Source organism: Falco cherrug, chromosome 5, assembly GCF_023634085.1.
Source record: "Falco cherrug isolate bFalChe1 chromosome 5, bFalChe1.pri, whole genome shotgun sequence".
Classification (NCBI taxonomy): Eukaryota; Metazoa; Chordata; class Aves; order Falconiformes; family Falconidae; genus Falco; species Falco cherrug.
Genome location: NC_073701.1, coordinates 80,184,987 through 80,202,719, shown reverse-complemented (window position 1 = coordinate 80,202,719; position 17,733 = coordinate 80,184,987). Strand labels below are relative to the sequence as shown.

General features: G+C 41.5%; 1 long non-coding RNA gene across 1 annotated transcript; it reads left to right on the top strand.

Annotated features, from left to right (window-relative positions):
- Positions 1–5,950: 5,950 nt before the first annotated feature.
- On the top strand, positions 5,951–7,460 carry LOC114016547 (uncharacterized). Its single transcript, XR_003561038.2, has 3 exons — positions 5,951–6,006; positions 6,770–6,886; positions 7,175–7,460. It is a non-coding gene; the product is annotated as an uncharacterized LOC114016547 (long non-coding RNA).
- Positions 7,461–17,733: the final 10,273 nt, after the last annotated feature.

Genomic DNA, 17,733 nt, shown 5'->3' with positions numbered 1-17,733 from the left:
TGCACCACCGGGGCCTGCACCAGAGGACCCATCTTTTTTGTGGTAATGAGTTTCAGCAGCTACTGATTTAAACCAGATTTTAAGTGAAAGGCTCCATATTCCAATGGAAGTTATTGGAGACATCTATTTTCCCTTTGCATGCTTCCTTTTTTGGCCCCAGCTCTGCTCCCCTTAATCATAGCATTTAAACTGATGAATGTTTTGCATGAGTAAAGTCCGAGGCACTGTAAGAAACATTGCCCAGTTTCATGATTAACCATGGGAAAAATGTCAGACCTTACATCAAAACATTTTGAAAGGAAAATTATTAAATAAAGTATTGTATGCATTTGGCTTAGGCCTGGGATGTCACCATGACGTGTATATAGACAAAGCTGTATATCAGAACAAAATACTTTTGAAAAGCAGTTAGCCATGCTATCCTGCATCAGCAGTGCTTTCACAACTTGTTTATCTGTCTTCTCCTTCCTATGGGCTTTTTGGCACTAGGAATAAAGACATCTAACCTAGCTATAAGCCAATTCTCCGCAAAAACAAATGTGCGATCGAGGCAGCGTGTAACCTTTTATGTGTTTAACTCATGAAATTCTTATTCTGCAGTATCTTTTGCTGACAACAGATAGCATGAAAGTCAGCCCATTTCAACAAGAACGGCGCAGTAAGACCACAGGTGAGGTTATACTTCTTGCCTCCTCATTTCATCAATGTTAGCAACACACTAAAAATTACACCAAGTGAAAATAAAACCAGTCGCTTCTCCTGCTCCCTGAAAGATAAAATTGCTGAAAAGTAACCAGCAATACAGATGTTCTAAATGCTCCGATCTCTTTCTTTGAAGTCCCTGGCAATCTGTCCATTTACTTCAGTGACCTTTTCTTCAATTAATACGCAGCATTAGTTAGAAAAGGGAGACTGAAAAGCAGCACACACAGCGTCAGCCCCTAGAGGGAAAAGCGCGGTTACAGACAGATTGTGCTGCTCGCTGGGCTTCAGTTAGTGATCACTTAATCAGTGTGCGTCTATACAATTACACCAGATTTGGAAGAATCTGCCTTACTAGTTTTAAAAGAAAGTGATAAAGGGAAAGGTTTCAGTCTGGTGTTGGTCCTCATGAGGATAACTCCGCGTGTTATCTGTTCTTAGCCCATCCTCAGTTCTCCGTGCACCTGCCTGGGCTGAACGGCCAGCACCCGGGCTGTTATCAGTGGGACAGCCTGTGCTATTCTAAAGCTAACAAATGATTGTCACTAACATAAAAAGGAGAAACAGATGTTTCCTTTCCATTTTGACCATGCTGATGCCATGTTATTTTAGGTCAGCTGTATGAGGCAACTACACTGCAGCCGGGTTTTGATAATCCTTGGGTACTGCCTTCACTGTGCTTGCAATGATACGTATGCCCCACAAACAACTTCTCAGAGTACTGAAGCACCTTTAAGGTGCAGGAACTGTTGAAAAAGAAACTATGACCTTCTTAATTATCATCCTGTTTTTCTTTTCCTTGCTTCGCCTGTCTAAAAGGAGCTGGTCCTCTGCACTGTTAAGGCATCTGGCATAAATACGACGGCGTGGCACATTTTAGAAAGCTGACAGCACTGGAAAAAACAATTCAAAAGTGTTAAGGAGAGTCTGTCGGGGTGATCTATTCTGCAAGAGAACTGGAACGCACCAGGGAGAGTATTGGCACAGGCTTCCCAGCCCTGACGTGTTTTGAGATAGGGAGCTGATGAGCAAACACTATCACTTGTCCAGGGATACAGACATACAGTTGCAAAAATGAATTGCAAGGCTACGTTTAAGTTAAACTTTCAAATGTAAAGATGAGGAATGAAAACACAGGATAATTTGTATTTCTATGTGTTGGCAGTAGTGCATTCCCAACAAACTAAGGGGCCCAGTTCAGTCCTGTAGGTTTGATTGAGACTTGTGCTTAGAGCCTAAGAAATGATTTATCATAACTACAGGTACGAAAATGGAGTCCAAAGACCAGATGCAGCTAGGTGTCCAGCTTCTACTTGATTTCTGTAAGGAGAAGATATTTAAATATCTGTGTAAATCTGGATCTAGCCACCTTTTTAAAACCTGCAGAATTAAACATGGGTCTACTATGTGTTTCTGCAGGACCACACTATACTGTACGGTACCACAGCTGTATGGTACCATCATTGGATTTGCTCTTTGTCCTCTGCTGCAGTCATTCACACCTTGGGGAGCTCATATAAAACGCAAATGTCATTGTGAGACTCCAGAGACTTCTGACTTAGCGGGGCTTACTCATGAGTAAATGACTTCACAAGGAGCAAGACAGTGGAAAGGAATTAATTTAATGCTTAAGAACACAGACAAAGATCTGTAGACCCGAGCTTAGTACTGGTGGGTAGCTGGTACCCTTCTGCCACAGTACTCTGCAAAACGGACTGACTGGCTCAGTCAGAGTCTCCCTGGAAGGTGATATACAAAAAGAGAGCCTTAGATAGTTCCACCCAACCCAACTGCTTTACAGACCAGTGATCCAAAGGTAAAATATTAGTGCAACAGCCTGCTGGGGTAATGTGTAACTGTAATTCCTGGAGACCCTTGGTTACTGGAAGGCAGCCTGGCTGCAAATGCCAGTGGCAGCTCAGGGAAGGGGTTGCGCCTGAGGCACATTTCCCTGTGACAACTTTGTCCCTTCAAGTCACTCTGCCACAAATCTGTCTTTCACTGTCTTTCCTGGGCTCAAAAAAGAGCACCGTGGGCAGGGACAGACAGTATTGACTAGGGGATTGGGCTCTGAGAAAGCATGCCCGTGGCGGTTGTTCTGCCTCTGTGGAAACCAGGCCAGATATCATAATTGCTACTTAGATCTGCAGACTCCAAAGATTTGATCATCACTATGCTTTATGGCTATTTATTAATTATCTAGGCATTTATTAACTAAGCCCATAGATTCTGCAAACTAAGTAAGTACTTTTGGTTTGTTTGTAAGAGGGTCAACAATGACACCAGAAGAGATTTCAGCCTGTAGCTGATGGTTGCAAAAGTCTCTTGCGAAGTCAGAAATAGAAGTCCTCAGGTAGAAACACTAATCTCTAACCATTAAGCTACCCTGGGCGGTTCTCCATTTGTATAGAGACAGACAGTAACCAAAGGTGTTTCCACTTATTGCACTGAGGATCACAGGTGATTTCTTTTCTCTAGTTATTGACTGGGCAAAGGGAAGCCCTTTAACTGGGTGGAGTTTTCCTCTGCATTTGTCTTTCTGGTTATAAACAAACACCATAACTGGCGATTCCAAATGGTGCAGGCATCAACTAGCTGGATTGCTTGAGAATGGAGGAAAAAATATGGATGGGGTTAGCGCGTCTGAAGTCTGGATTGCTATGGGTCTGTTGTGCTAGTCCCAGAGCCTCGGTGACCACATGGGAAGCTGGTACATGAAGTTCAGGAATCCAGCAAAAATTAATCACTCAAAAGAATTAGTTTACAGAGAGATCAGCTCTTGAAATCCATCTGCTATGCAGTAATATGAGTGCTAGTGCCTGCAAAAGGACAAGGTCAGAGACCGAGGAGGAGGGTGGGCTCGCAGCAGCTGAGATTTACGTTAGTTTAAACTGAGGAGGTACCTCACCCTCCGGGAAGCAGCAGGGGAACTGGGAGGAGATGGTGTGGATTGCAGCACTGCTCCCTACCTTAGCCTTGCCTCCCTCCCTGCTGGGTGCTGAAATATGTTAAATCCCTGAATGAGTGTTTCTGAACGTACAAAACCAAGAAATCATTTCGGGGATGGAAAGCTGAATGGTTTTTATGGGTTTATGCTCACATCCCTGAAATGGATGCAAGCACGGTAGCTCTCGGCTTTCCAGCACACACTGTAGAGAACTTTTCTAGCATAGCTGATTGTGAACCGCTTCAGGTGAAGCACAGCAGCAAAACCCAAACCCAATAGCATAGACATGCCACCTTGGCATAGTAGATTTGTTTGTGTAACTGGAAACGAACCTGATGATATTAAACAGTCAGGTATTTACAAAGTGTGGAATTTGCTGTGTATTATATTCATATGTTCACTGTTATCGCACATAAAGCTGTTTTAAAATGGTCTCATAAGTGTAACTGTTTCTTGACATTCTTTCCAGTACATTTTAAATGCATTCCCCTCCCTTCCTTATTTTGGCTGCAAACCTGTTGTATTTGTCTTGTAGTAAAATCACTCTGACTATGATATTTCCAGGATTATTTTTGGACCAACTGCTAGAAAGTTTCTAGAAGTCTTTTCAGTCCAGTTCCTGTGACTCAAATGCAGTCGTTTTTTGGTCTTTTTTTACTGCAGTTTGCTGTTTGTGTTTACAAAGGTTGTAGCAGCCAGATCATTTGAAATAGAAAAATCTGCCTAGTTAAACGCACAGGGACAAATCCTGCCTCTAGCCATGTGTGCACCTGGTGAGCAGGGAAAGGGTGTGACTGTACTATTCCACGTGTGAGCACACGTGAACAAACACAGTCCAGATTCAGCCTACTTTGAAGCACGTAAGCTTTGCTAGAGATAATCGGATGCCTAAAGTCAAGCACATACCAATGTTTGGCGACACCAAGTGCCATGGGCATTTGCAGTGGTTGTGCTCATCATTGTAGGTCACGACGCAGCTCCGCAGTGCGCCGTTTGCACAAGTATTGCCATTGGTGAGCTCCTGCAGGTTGAAAGAGAACCATCACCTTCAGATTTCTCCTTTGCCTGAAAGCATCTCAGAGTGCTACTGCCTATGGTAATGCTGCTGTAAGCACTCTCAGAGGAGTGAAACTGAGACATTTGAGGGAAAAAAGGCCTTTTTATTTTCTGCTTGCTTACTTCTTGCATTTATAGCACTTTGCCTGTTACCAGATTAAGTCAAGGATTTTTCCTCAATTTTTTCAACATCTGAGAGAGAGGGGAAAGTGCTTTAGGAACAGAAATTATCACTGTAAAACTTCCATAAGATGCCAGGGAATACATGAAAAAGTAGATCCTGTATCGACCTGTATTTCCTTGGCATAATGTTGACCAGGTGTCAAGCAGAAAGAAAGGAGAAGCATTACAGAACATATTTGGTAATAAAATCGGTTGCATACACAAGTGTTTGCAGACTTGAGGGTCTGCATCTTAGCTCTCCATAACTAGCACAGCAGAGGTCTTTGGCAAAACCTTAGACCGATGTAGTTTCTAGTGGGAACTTAGCTGGCATGCTTAGTTTTGGAGAACTGTGTCTAGGTTTCATCGCCATCTTTTCACCACTTCTAGAGGCTTATCCGTGGAATTATTTGTTGATTTGAAAAACCTGGTCATTTATGCACATATAAGCGTATCACGTTTGTCTTCTACACACCCATGAAGGAGGACACAGTTCTAAAAACTTTTAGTGGCTTTTTACTTAATGTCATTAAATACGAGCGGTTTCCCAGGTGTGGTTTAGAATGTGTTGCATTTTATATACAATACTTTTTTGGGAAATTTTTAAAGATAGAGAAATGTATTCTGTGACAAAGCCAATTTGTTGTAAGTCAGGCCTGGATTTGGATCATTATCGTTAAAGGATCGACATTTTAGCATTAACTTTAGAATAACATTGTTGATTATATAATGATGTAAGTGTATGGTATTTGCCAAAGGCTGTGTTTCATATGGCTGGTTTAGGATACAGCCCAACTCATAAGAATCTTGATAGGAGATTATTCTTTTCAATAACTTTCATAATTTAATTAGGCACATGTGCTGATTATGAATCTAATACTATGGAGAATTAAGTCAACGTTAAAATCCCATTATTTTAAATTAGGCAGAAGCACACCCATAATGTGTAGCCAGGAAATATTTGTGCCCTTAACAATACATCTATACTGATAGCAATATGTTTCTTCACACACACACACACACAAAAGTAAAAATCAGTGTCCTTGTACTATTATTAAAATGTTACCATTTGTATTCCTTTGGAGCTGCGGTGTAGCATCCCGAGGGAAGGCACATTTAACACACCAGCAAGATCTCAGGTATGTTTGAAGTTTAACTTTGCGTTTGGGAACACTTTGCAATTGAATGAAACAAGGCATTTCTAGGTAGTACTGAGCCAAACCAAAAGCGATTACTTCAGCATTGTAATTTTATGTTTCACTTTCCTCTCTTTGCTGAGCATTTTTTAACAAAGACAAAATTCAAAGTTAAGACGTGGGTTTTGTAAGAACACCTTCCTGATTTCAGTCCTTTTCATGGATTTAATTTTATCTCTAAGAAGGAACAAAAGCACCCCACAAGAACTGGGCAGCCAGAAAGAGGGGACCAGTAGGACAAGACACATCCAGCTCAGGAGATTTAGCTGTATAATGAGCACATCAGAGGCGAGGAACTGGAAGGTGATACTTTTTTCCAAGTTAAATCACAGTACTTGCCCTGCCTACCTGCCCAGCCCGCTGCAGAGGACCAGGGAAGGCTCAGGCATCATGTGCTGCTCTTCACCCAGCTCAGGGGTATCTGCCAGGCCCTCATAGATATGGTGACTGTGTCTGCCCTCGGTTTGGCAGGGGTGTTTTTAATAGCATGCTCATTATACAGAAATATTTTCATTTGACAGACAATTTAAATGATCCTATAAAAGCTGCAATTACCATCAGGACAAATCCAGCTCTGATTGACTCCCACGTTAGCTCCCAAAGTTTGACTCCCAACTAAGAGACAAGAAAGATTTTACCCTTTCTTTCTTCTTTCTTACATACGCTCTTCTCCCTTATGGCTGTCTCTCATGTTAACATGCTGAAGAACATCTCAAACTCCTGCTGTCTTAATCCTCCCCCAAAACCACTGCTGAGAAGTGCTATTAGCTTCATTTTACTGACAAGGGACTGAGGAACAGAGAAAACCACTGTCATGTCTAAGGTAAGACAGGAAGGGAACCTCTAGAGAAGTAGAAGAAGAAAAGTAGGTCTAATGCAGAATTATACTTCTGAAGGTCCAAAAATCCTAAAGGAAATGTTTTTATGATGCCTGAATAAATCAGGGATGCAAGCCTTATGAAAATAAAATATCAGCTTTGAAACTGAGACCTTGAGTTATGAAGATAATTCTGCAAATATTCTTTCTGCCAATGTGGTGGTGTTAATCTATACATTAGTAACTTCATTGCTTAGCCAACTGCTTACATAACTGCTTGTTTTTGAAATCCAGAGTTTTTTGTCTGCAACCATTTCTTGAGAAACAAGAAAGAAATCAGAGCTATTTGGATCACCTGCCTTCAGCGTCCTGGTCACCAGATGAAGGAGGTCACCTTGGTCGCCTTGGTCAAGTCAGCTTGTGAGGTCATCTGGCCACTTTGAAGCATCCAGTCCACTTCAGCCTGTTCTCTCAGTCCCCTGAGAAATAAAGGATTAGTTCTTTGAAACTCTTAGAAGTTACACTGAAGGCCGTTCGCTGGGGTTTTTCAATTTCCTCTGAATGTGCCAGCCTAGGCAGATCTTTTACATCTTAAAGTAGTTTTTAATGCTTTTCTCAGAGCTCAAATGTACTGCAAACCTTTTCTGGTATGTGTTAGTGCTCTTTAATGACAATAATGATGTAATAACTGTTAACTATCTTAGAAGGCTGCGATGTGTCTCGTTGCACACATCCTATTGGCATTAATCAGGGAAGTGGCCTAATCTCAACCCAAACATGTCAGGGGAGTGGCTGGGGCGGAGGTGTGGCTGGAGATAAAAAGGAAAGGCTGCTCCTCTCTAGGAAGGAAAGGAAGGTCTCCAGCCCCATCACCCCACTGTGGGGTGGCCTCTGTGTTAGGGGTGCGTTTGCCTTTGCTCCCACCTGGCCTCTCCCCTCACCTGGGCAAGACCCAGCTTACTTTGTGTGCCTTTGAGATGCTCAAGGTGGGGATCTTGTCAGCCTGGTCTCCTTTTATAGTAAACAGCAGCACAGGGAAAAGCATCTGAGAATGTAGTTCAGTGCATCTAAAATATGAATTGCTTTATTTTTCTTCATGTACTACATTCAAGATATGGATGTTTCCTATCTGAGTCTCAGTTATAGATGGGCAGTCAGACAAGAAAAGCTCAACTAGTTTGCCTGGGGTGCTAGGAGGGAAGCACCTAGGCAAATGAAAATTTCAGACCCAGTTAATTTAGGTCAGGTCTCAATAGAAATATTCCTGCTAAGTTTTGTTATCTCCAGTGTTGTCCAAGAGGTTTTGAATCAGGCCATTTTTGTTTCAAGGGAGAAAGCAGACAAAATCCACAGATAAAAATGTAACATCCCAACACTTATACAGCTCCTAAGTTCCTTGGCTCAGGACTGCTGATGTTTTTTTCTCATTGTGATTCATTAATGTTTCATTAAAGGGGTGGCAAATGAGATACCCTTGGACTACAGATCTATTTCTGCCACAGTAGTTTTGGAGATATTTCTTAAATGGACACCAAGAGAGGCAGAGATTTTGGCTCATGGACCACCTTGTTTCTCTTCTGTTGTCTATATCCTGGCAGTTCCAGTAGTCTGATCGACGCTTGCTTTATGTGGAGCAGGTTGCCATTTTTAAACTTAAAAGTTTCCAGTAAGAGATTCCCTAATCCAACCTGGATGTTTTTTCACCAGCTTGTGTGTAAACCTCACGTGCCTCTTTCCTGGATAGTCCCTTTGGCAGGGACTCAAGAGCTGGTTCTGCCTGCCCCGATAGCCCTGGCCAGCCTTAGGGCTGAGCACCACTGCTCTGCATCCCTAGGGGTGGTTTTGAAAGGCTACGGAGGTCTCACTTAGACAGCACCTGTGGTTTAGAGACAGGCCAGGTGTGAGCATCTGGAGGTCAGTCTGAGGCGGTGGTGTGCCTCAGGCTTGTAGCAGGACACAGGTGACAAAGCTCTGAGGAAGGCTGAAAGCTGTGTCTTAACCAGGCTGCTGGAGATGGATGTTCATAAAGCTGGAAGGCTCACTCAGAGGGGTGAAGTGTGTCTGGTGGATGCTGAGACTCATTTTAGATGTCTGTGTGTTTCCTGAGCTGGTTAATGGTATCAATCACACCTCCACACAGTGTGGCCTGAGCACGCAGGTCACATGTGGACACCTGCAAGTAGGCACCTCCAGGTGGGTGCCTTCATCACCAAGCTTAATCTGGAATAGCAAAGAGCCGGGACCATGGCTGAGGTGTCATGTGTGGGTAAGATTACCCTTGGAGGAAAACCAGAGGAGGGGATTAAAAGGCATGTGGAGAGCTGGAACAGGAGAGATCACATTGAGGGGTGGTCAGGAGAGAAGGAAGAGGTACAAGCACAGATTCGGGTTTTCAAGAAAAGGACCATAGCTGCAACAGAGCCTAACCAGTTGTTTCAGAAGGAAGTGACAGGTTGAGCTAGCCAACTGTGCAGCTCTTGCTCGGAGAGGTGGCTAGGAAATCCCAATGCTGGCTCTGCAGAGAACAACTCCTTTTGTATGTCCATGGCCTCGCATCCCTGGTGTTTATTGAGGGGCTTGCTAGAATAAGGAAGGAAAACTCACACTGGATGTAGAAAAGATTGGGATTGATACACTGTGTTTAAATCTGATTACATTAATTAATCATCCTCCTGGGAATCTGACAGATCCTGATGGATGCGGTCTATCCAATCACATTAATCTTCGCAATGTGACGGCAACTCTGTGTGGGCCACCCGGCTCCGCTTCGGCACAGAGCCAGCAGCCAGGGTGATGGCCACAACCCCAGCCCTTGGGACAGAGCAAACCAGCCCATGAGCAGCCTTGCAGCGGGTGTTGTAAGCCAGGGAATTCAAATGAAACCACTTGCTAAAGTCACTATGACCTTTTCCTTCATTTGCAATAGAGATGCTGTGTTGCCAGGGGAAGGCTAGAACAGGACAAGGGTATCTCTCCCTTTAGATATTCTTAGCGGTTCTGCATTCTTAGTGTTTGTAAAAATATAATGCAGATATATTTGCACAAACATAGGGGCCTATTTTGTATTCCACTTTCTAAATAAGGAGCTTTTTATTAAAGAGATCTGACATTAGAGAACATAGCTCTAACATGCAGTATTTTTGCTAAATAACAAAGTCAAGGCTTTCTAAATAAAACTGAAATAGGGAGAAATTGCCATTCATTTTTTATTTTACTTCTGAGGACTGGCTGATATCAGGGTGTGATGTTCTGATTTCTGTGCAGGATATGATCACATCGGAATTTAGCATCCTTCAGAAGCCTTCAATGGGCACCCCAGCACTGAACATCCAGGACCATGACAGATGCTTCACAGGAAGCCAGCTCCTCAACTTTACACAACAGTTTCTGCCTTTTCTTGGGAAAATAATTTCTTGTTGTTGGGTTTTGGAAATTAAGGAGATGTCTCAAATACTTCCCCCAGCTTTTCAAAACTGAGGTGATAAATATCCCAGCGACACGTAGATATTTTAAAAGAAAATTAATGTTTCGGAGTGCAATACTAAGAAAATCATGACACTGCCACCTCGTGGATTCTGAGGTAATAGCTACATCATTAACATGGTGGCATAAATGTGTGTTGCATTTCATGACCAAATAATAGCTCCTTTCTTACACACAGAGTTTTGTAATACAGAATCCATCTTTTTTGTAAATATTTATGCTTCTAATGGTGTAAGCAATTCCATAAGTTAAGTTCCTAACACTTCCTTTCTGTTTGAAAGTTAGGAGGCATACTCTCACTTAAGCAGCGCTTTAAAAAGCAATAGTAGTCTAAACTTGCCAATTAGTTCCTCTGCAGCATCCACAAAAACTAACACTGCGTTGAGATGTAGGGATTCTAGCAAATTGTGCCGGGGGTTTAGTTCTTATAAAATTGTTGAAAGCTTCTAATTTAAGGAAGAAAAGACTTCTAATATAAGGAACAAAAGACTTCTTTATGTGTAGTTGTTCGCTGTAATGTAAACTGAATGTTATTATTGACCTCTGAGAAAGTTTGGGGTATGTGTGTCTGACTAATCCTTTCACCTGTAGTCTTCTGGTATATAAATAACATGGACTGAGAAGTGCTGTATTCTATTGGACCAAATGAATCAAGAAAAAGTGAAAAAAGCAACAGAACCTCTTTTTTCCTGAAGGATCTGAACAATTCCTTCAGCACATCACCAGTGACTGTGTAGTGAATCAAGGCATGAGAAAAAAATGCTTCAGCTTCAGTGCTGTCCTTGCTTTTTGAGTTTACCAAACAGCATCACAATGCCCAGATCCCGTAAGTGTGGGAGCCAATACCTGAAGCACAGCTTCTTGTTAAATGTTGCTGCAGCTTTATGTGCAGCATGAATCCATCCTGAGACCAAACTATTGGCAGCTATAATAAACCAGTGATATCGATATTTGTATCAGGACAGCTTTTCCCTTTAGGGGAATGAAAAATAGCACTTCCGCATATTTAAAATCAGCTATGAAGACGCTTGTGAAAGAAGAGCTGTTGTGCTGCACAGACAAAGCAGAAGCTAGAGGAAGGGCCTCAAACCCCTTAAATAAACAGTGCCTGAAGACTGCTTTAGCAGAAAAATGGGAAAGCAGACACCATCACTGAAATAAACTCCATTATGGTTCATATTTAAGGCTAGACAGTGATTCATACTGTTTCACTAGACTCAGCATGCTGCAAAAGGCACTTGAAATAATTAACACTTAGAATTAAACTACTTAGATTTCACATCATCAAACATTTAACTTTCTTTAATTCTCTCTGCAGCTGTGATTTATTTGCATTTATTATTTTCTCTATTTACCAGTTCTCAGTTGCTTTTTAAGTTGCTCATACTTCCTTCTTCTGTAAGTCTGAACATTGGCTTATTGTTTTGGTTTTAGCTTTTGCATCTTACTCATGCTCACACTTCTGCTGGCTAGTTAAAAAAAAAACGCATTACATCAAATATGGTCCTCAAATTGCTGAAAGGAGTTTTCTGTTTATTTATTTTAATCATTGCTTTTGCCTTACTTGTTATTCATAACATGCTTACTCATTACTGCAGTTTGATTGTTTAATATTGGCAAGAACATCACTAAATATATTTTTCCTATTTGTCTCACAAAAAAATATTCATTTTGTTTTGATAAGGTTTAAGAAAGAACACATGTGAAGAGGAAGTCTCATTATATCTGAAAGCTTGTAGCAAGAAATACAGATTATAGTCCTCAATATGATAAGTTAGTTAACTTGTGGAGACAAAGGCCTGATAGATAATTTGAAAAGAATGGACCTGGGAAGTATTAGAAAATTCACCAGCTTTGACAATATGCACTTTGAAGGTATGGTTACACTGGCAAGCTTCAGAAGGTATTAATGGCCACAGCAATGAAGGAGAGATCCAGGGAGAGATACCAACTCTGTAAGTATATAAAAATTGCTACACTGGATTGGGACAAATTTCCAAAAAAACCCATCAAACTCTGACAGTCACCCACAGCATATGTTTGGGGAAGAAGCACAAGAACAAGGCAAACGTACAGGGATGTTTCCCCCAGTTTTCCTGCCCACTTTCCAACAGTGTGGCTGGAGGACTTTCGTAGCCAACTGCTGATTCCTCAGGCTTTTGTTTCACTGATCTTGATGGATATTTTTTCCATCCATTCTTTCTACCATGCTTTGTGCTTTTATATACTGTTGGCCTTCAGTGTCCTCTGCTAATGAGTTCCACCATTTAACTAGAATCTGTGTAGAAAAAAAAACCCTCCAGCACTTCCTCCTGTATGTTTTAACCCCTCTGCCTTGTCATTTTGTTTAATCTCGCCTCCTGTATTTTTAGACATACCAAATATTTTTTCCTTACTTTTTTTTCTCTGTGATACTTTCATTTCTTTGTACTTCTTACATTTCCCCATCATTGTCACTTTTCCAAGCTGGCAAATATTAATCAGTTTAGTCTCTTTTTTTAACATCATCCTTGTCACTGTGTTCAAAACCTTTCTCTAGTTCCACCATGTTTTAATGAGAAGCTCATGAAAACAAATCTTTTCTGAACCAATAAAGTTTCCTTAATAATAATACAGTGCTTTAGATATAAGACTATATAGGTTTCTTTTGGAGTATGTTTTCATTCAAAGTTAGCACAAGAGTTTGTCACTCAAGTCTCAAAAGCTGAATTAATGCAAGCTGGGTGTGAACTGCACACCCACATGCGCACAATTGTTTCTTAATTGTTTTTACAATTTATTGCATGTATCTGGCTGTGTAATTCCTAGACCTCGTGCTTTCTCAGTCAATTTGGGGAGAATCTGTTTATCCCTCAAGGGAAATTATGGGAATGTACTAGCAGACTATCAGCTTTCCACTGAGTTAGTCAGCATCCTCGTTGCAAAATACCAGGTTAAAAAAAACCCATGACTGTAGTCTGCAGTGGGATAATCTACTTGCTCTCAAGGTACTGCCAAAGGAGGGTAACAGGTTTTGTTTCTGTGTGTAGGTGGACTTTAGGGTTAAAATTTGAATAAGAGCTTTGGTTCATACTGCTGTGTCTTCACAGGCTATTCTGGTGAAGATTTTTACTAACCTTCTGAAAATGCTGCCAATATTAAACAATCAAACTGCAGTGATGAGTAAGCATGTTATGAATAACAAGTAAGGCAAAAGCAATGATTAAAATAAATAAACAGAAAACTCCTTTCAGCAATTTGAGGACCATATTTGATGTAATGCGTTTTTTTTTTAACTAGCCAGCAGAAGTGTGAGCATGAGTAAGATGCAAAAGCTAAAACCTTCCTGTGCTTGGTATTTGTTGAAATAGTTACAGCGAGAAGATTGCCCAGAGCGCTCTTGGCTTAAAACCTGGGGTAAAGGCAAAAGATGCTGGTCAACACTTCTGAAGGGAGCAGGGGGCTCGGAAGAAACCAAGTGCTTTGATCTGCCTCCTGCTGGTACCCACCAGGGCTGTTAAGCTGACACAGGCCCCGGATTTTGTTGATGAGCTGCTTCGCACAGAGTCATCGCCTCAGAATTCAAAACATAAAGCTCAAGCTCCTGTAATTGCTGAAAATGAGATTCACCTCACCTAATTTTGAGAGTGTGAAAGCCTGATATGTAATGTAAACTAGTCAAATCCTGTCGGTAGTCAATGAAGAGAGACGGATCCATCTGGAGAGCAACCATTCTGCTGGCTTCAGACATCACTTTTAGCATGTCCTCGGCAGCCCAGCCAACAAATGGTAGAGCTGACTTAGAAAGTTAGCATGAGGCTAGGCAAACCCCGTCCTGAGAGCCATTGTGGCCTGATACTCAAATGGAAAACAATGGAAAAAAATGTAAAGGTGACCAACCTACTTCAGGAAATGAGAAACCGAAGGGGAAAGCTGACACATAATCTGGCCGCTCCCATTATTCTCCTCAGGGCAGCTGGAGTCAGCTCGCAGCTGCACTCCTCACTCGAAGCGCAAAGCCTAGGAGCGGAAGGATGGTCGTTCCTCAAAGTCAAACATGTGCAGCCCAGAATGATGTGAATGTAAAAGGTAAGTCAGCAATGAGTCTCGGAGAGCAGGTATCAAAATATATCTATTTTATAGCAGGTATCATAAATATATATATATATCAGGTATCATAAATAAGTCTACTGTCTTGCAGCTTCAGCTTTCCCTCGGCATTTTCCAGAACTGGTATCTATTCACTTCCCAGCAGCTCTGTGGGTGGGCAGGTGGACATGTGCTCTGACATGGCTGAGTTCAGAGGCAGGATGAAGTGAGGCACCACTAGCAGCATCCTCAGAAGGCTCCAAGTCCTCACCTTCATCGCCTTCCCCCAGGGACACACCTTTACCTGTCGAGGAGCAGATTTGGTCCAGGGCTCTGGGAAGCTGCAAGGGGAGGCGTCACGATAAACAAAATGGTCCGTTGGGGCCAGCTTGTCCTTGGGGCAGTGGCTCTTGTCTAAGGCTGACTCCCAGCACTGTGAAATAGAAACACGCTGGTTAATGCAACACTTCACGTGAACTGAAAAAAACCTACCACAATACTTCAGAGAGCAGAAAGATACTATAAAAGTCTGTTTGGAGGCAAGATGACACCATAAATTCCAGAAAGAACGTTACGGGGCAGGAAACTGAGAAAAGAAATAAAACACTTGCAGGCAAAAGTGAAAGCCAAACCAAACTGTAATAACTGCAAGAATATTTTGAATCTTGTAACTGTAATTAACTATTTGAAGAGGTACAATTTTTTTTTTTATGAAAGCAGAGAGGACTTGTATGATTAGGCAACCAAAAAACTAATTTGTTGCAGACTGATAACAAAAAAATTTTTCATGATCAATAACTGGGCTTTAAATGGTATTTTGGAGAAATCTGTGAGTTGGAAATAATTTTGGAAGTTCATTAGAAAGAGATTTCATCATTTTGCTTCATAGAAGCCAGCTGCATGGCTCATGTTATACATTGTAATACTGAATTTTAGAAAAGAATGTTTGTAAATTTAAATAAATAGCATCTTTTTAAAAAGTAAGTTTTGAGGAATAAATTGGCAATTTTTGTAACTTAGGTTTTCATACATACATACATATTTCATTGTTCATCATACATTCATACATTTCATACATACAGAAATAACTGTTTTCTGGAGGCAAATATACTGTCTCCCAAGTAAAGGTCCCTCGTTTCCCCAAAAAAGTATTGTTTTCAGCAAGGATGATGCAAATATTATTAAGATGGATACCTTGAGCTTATCACTGCTCATTTTTTAATTAGCCTAAATATTAGTTGATTTTTAATACTTGAAATAAACATTAAAGTATGAGAACAGGAGTGATTACTGTCATCTCCAGTCTGATCTTGCCATTTTGATGTTCTGTTTTAGGAAGAAGTTCCAGGTAATAATTATGCATTTATAACTGACACCTTCCATGATGCATTCTAACCTGTGCTCTAGAAAACACAGGAAAACACACACAGAATAAAATTATGCAGTATGAGTTGTAGCTGCTCTACACAATCCGACAGAACTACCTGCAGGTCTCTTTCAAGGCACCTGCATGAGGAGCCACCATTATACTTACCCTGAATTCAATCTTTAACATAGGAAAGACATCCCAGTTTAAAAAGAACCTTTTCTTTTTTTCTTTTTTTTTTTTTCCCCCCAAGTTCGTCTAAAACAGCACCAAGAGACCTATACCTAGGTATTCCATAAAAAGCTGCACAGAGAGTGCTGTAAAACACAGCTTGGGACTAGAGGCATTGCCATCAGCACGTTAACATGCCAGTATTTGTTTATTTAATTCTCCAAATATCCACACACTCACACACACATACATACCAGATATACATGCATACACCTCCCCCCCCTCCCACTTTTACTCGATGGCTACTTAAGTAGTCTGGCTTTGAATGTGAGGACTAGAGAACCTCTGACATTATATAGCTACATAATCTATGAAAAGGTGTTGAAACAGGGTCAGCACCCGGTAATATCCTCTCAGCCTCCAACAATTTGCAGATGCTAAGCTGTCATTATTATTTGTTGGCTTTTTGCATAGCTACAGTTCTGATTATGTTTCAGCTGTAAAGGTGCAATTAACTCCACGGATAGGACTTGCCTGCTACTGGCTATCCTGCCTTGCTTTTCACAGCAGCATTGCTTTTGCTACTGTAAGAAATACGCGAGGTGAACTTGTATTATTTCAGGCAGTCATAGCATAAGAAGTTTAGAGATTTGAGTTATTTGTAATCTTGAAACAGGGAGAGGTTGTTTAAAATTTTATTCCCTGGAGCAATGTCATTGTAAGTATGAATTTTTCTTTCTGAACAAGAAGATAACGACATTCCTCCTATACACTGTTGCACTGATGAACTGCAGTGCTCTGACAGAGGAACTCTTTCTCAGAGCAGAAGGATGACCTGCCTGGAACTGCTCAAGGGAGATGTGAGAAGGTACAAAGTGTGACTGTGCTTCTGTGGTCTGAACATGTTCAGCTGAATCTGGGCTAAGACTCTTGAAAGCGTTTCAGAAGACAGCAGCTGATGGGTGGTTGTACTCAGGACTGAACTTCTTCATGTTTTACACAACGCAACTGAGTGTTCTTGGCAATAAGGAACTGCCCTTCTTGTAATCAGCTGCATTATGAATTGTAAAATTGCCAGGAACCTGGAGTATTTTGAACTGTTATACAGCATGCCTCCTTAGCTCTGTTGTCAGTACTCAGCGTAACTAAGCTAAAACCAGCTTGAAAACATCTCTCAGGACTGGAGATACTCACAGTGAGTATAGTGGAGACATATCCTAGGATTATAGCATCCCCCAGACGTTGAGTGTTCAGATCTTCTCCTTTCTCAGGATATTTTTTTAGCTTGATCACATGCAAATGTTAGGAGGACAGCACAGTTTGCTTTTGTATTGTGACAGTAAAAATATACATTTCTGTCTCATATCCATCATAACATGATCCTCTGTTCTTGCTGGTATAACTCTGCTTTGGATAATTGTCAAGAGAAAGGGTAAGACAATAATCAATCGTATCATCAGAAGGAGACGGATCGTAGATAATCCCCCAGAGACTCCTGGCACAGGAGTTGGCAGAGACAGTACTCTACAGCCACCTTCCAGAGCATCCCATCCCTGGCTACCAGGCTTCTTGCCTGCTCCTCTGAACTTCAATGCACCCAAGGCTGAGTTACAAGCCACGTGCGCTCCCTGCTTCCCTACCTTCTGAGGGTAGGGAATGGAGAGTGGAGATGCTGGGACCGCCAGACCTACTCTTCGGAAGTGGCCAGCACACTTGGTTAGACGTGTCACACACCACTGGTGCATCTCTGTGCTTAGGGGGGCAG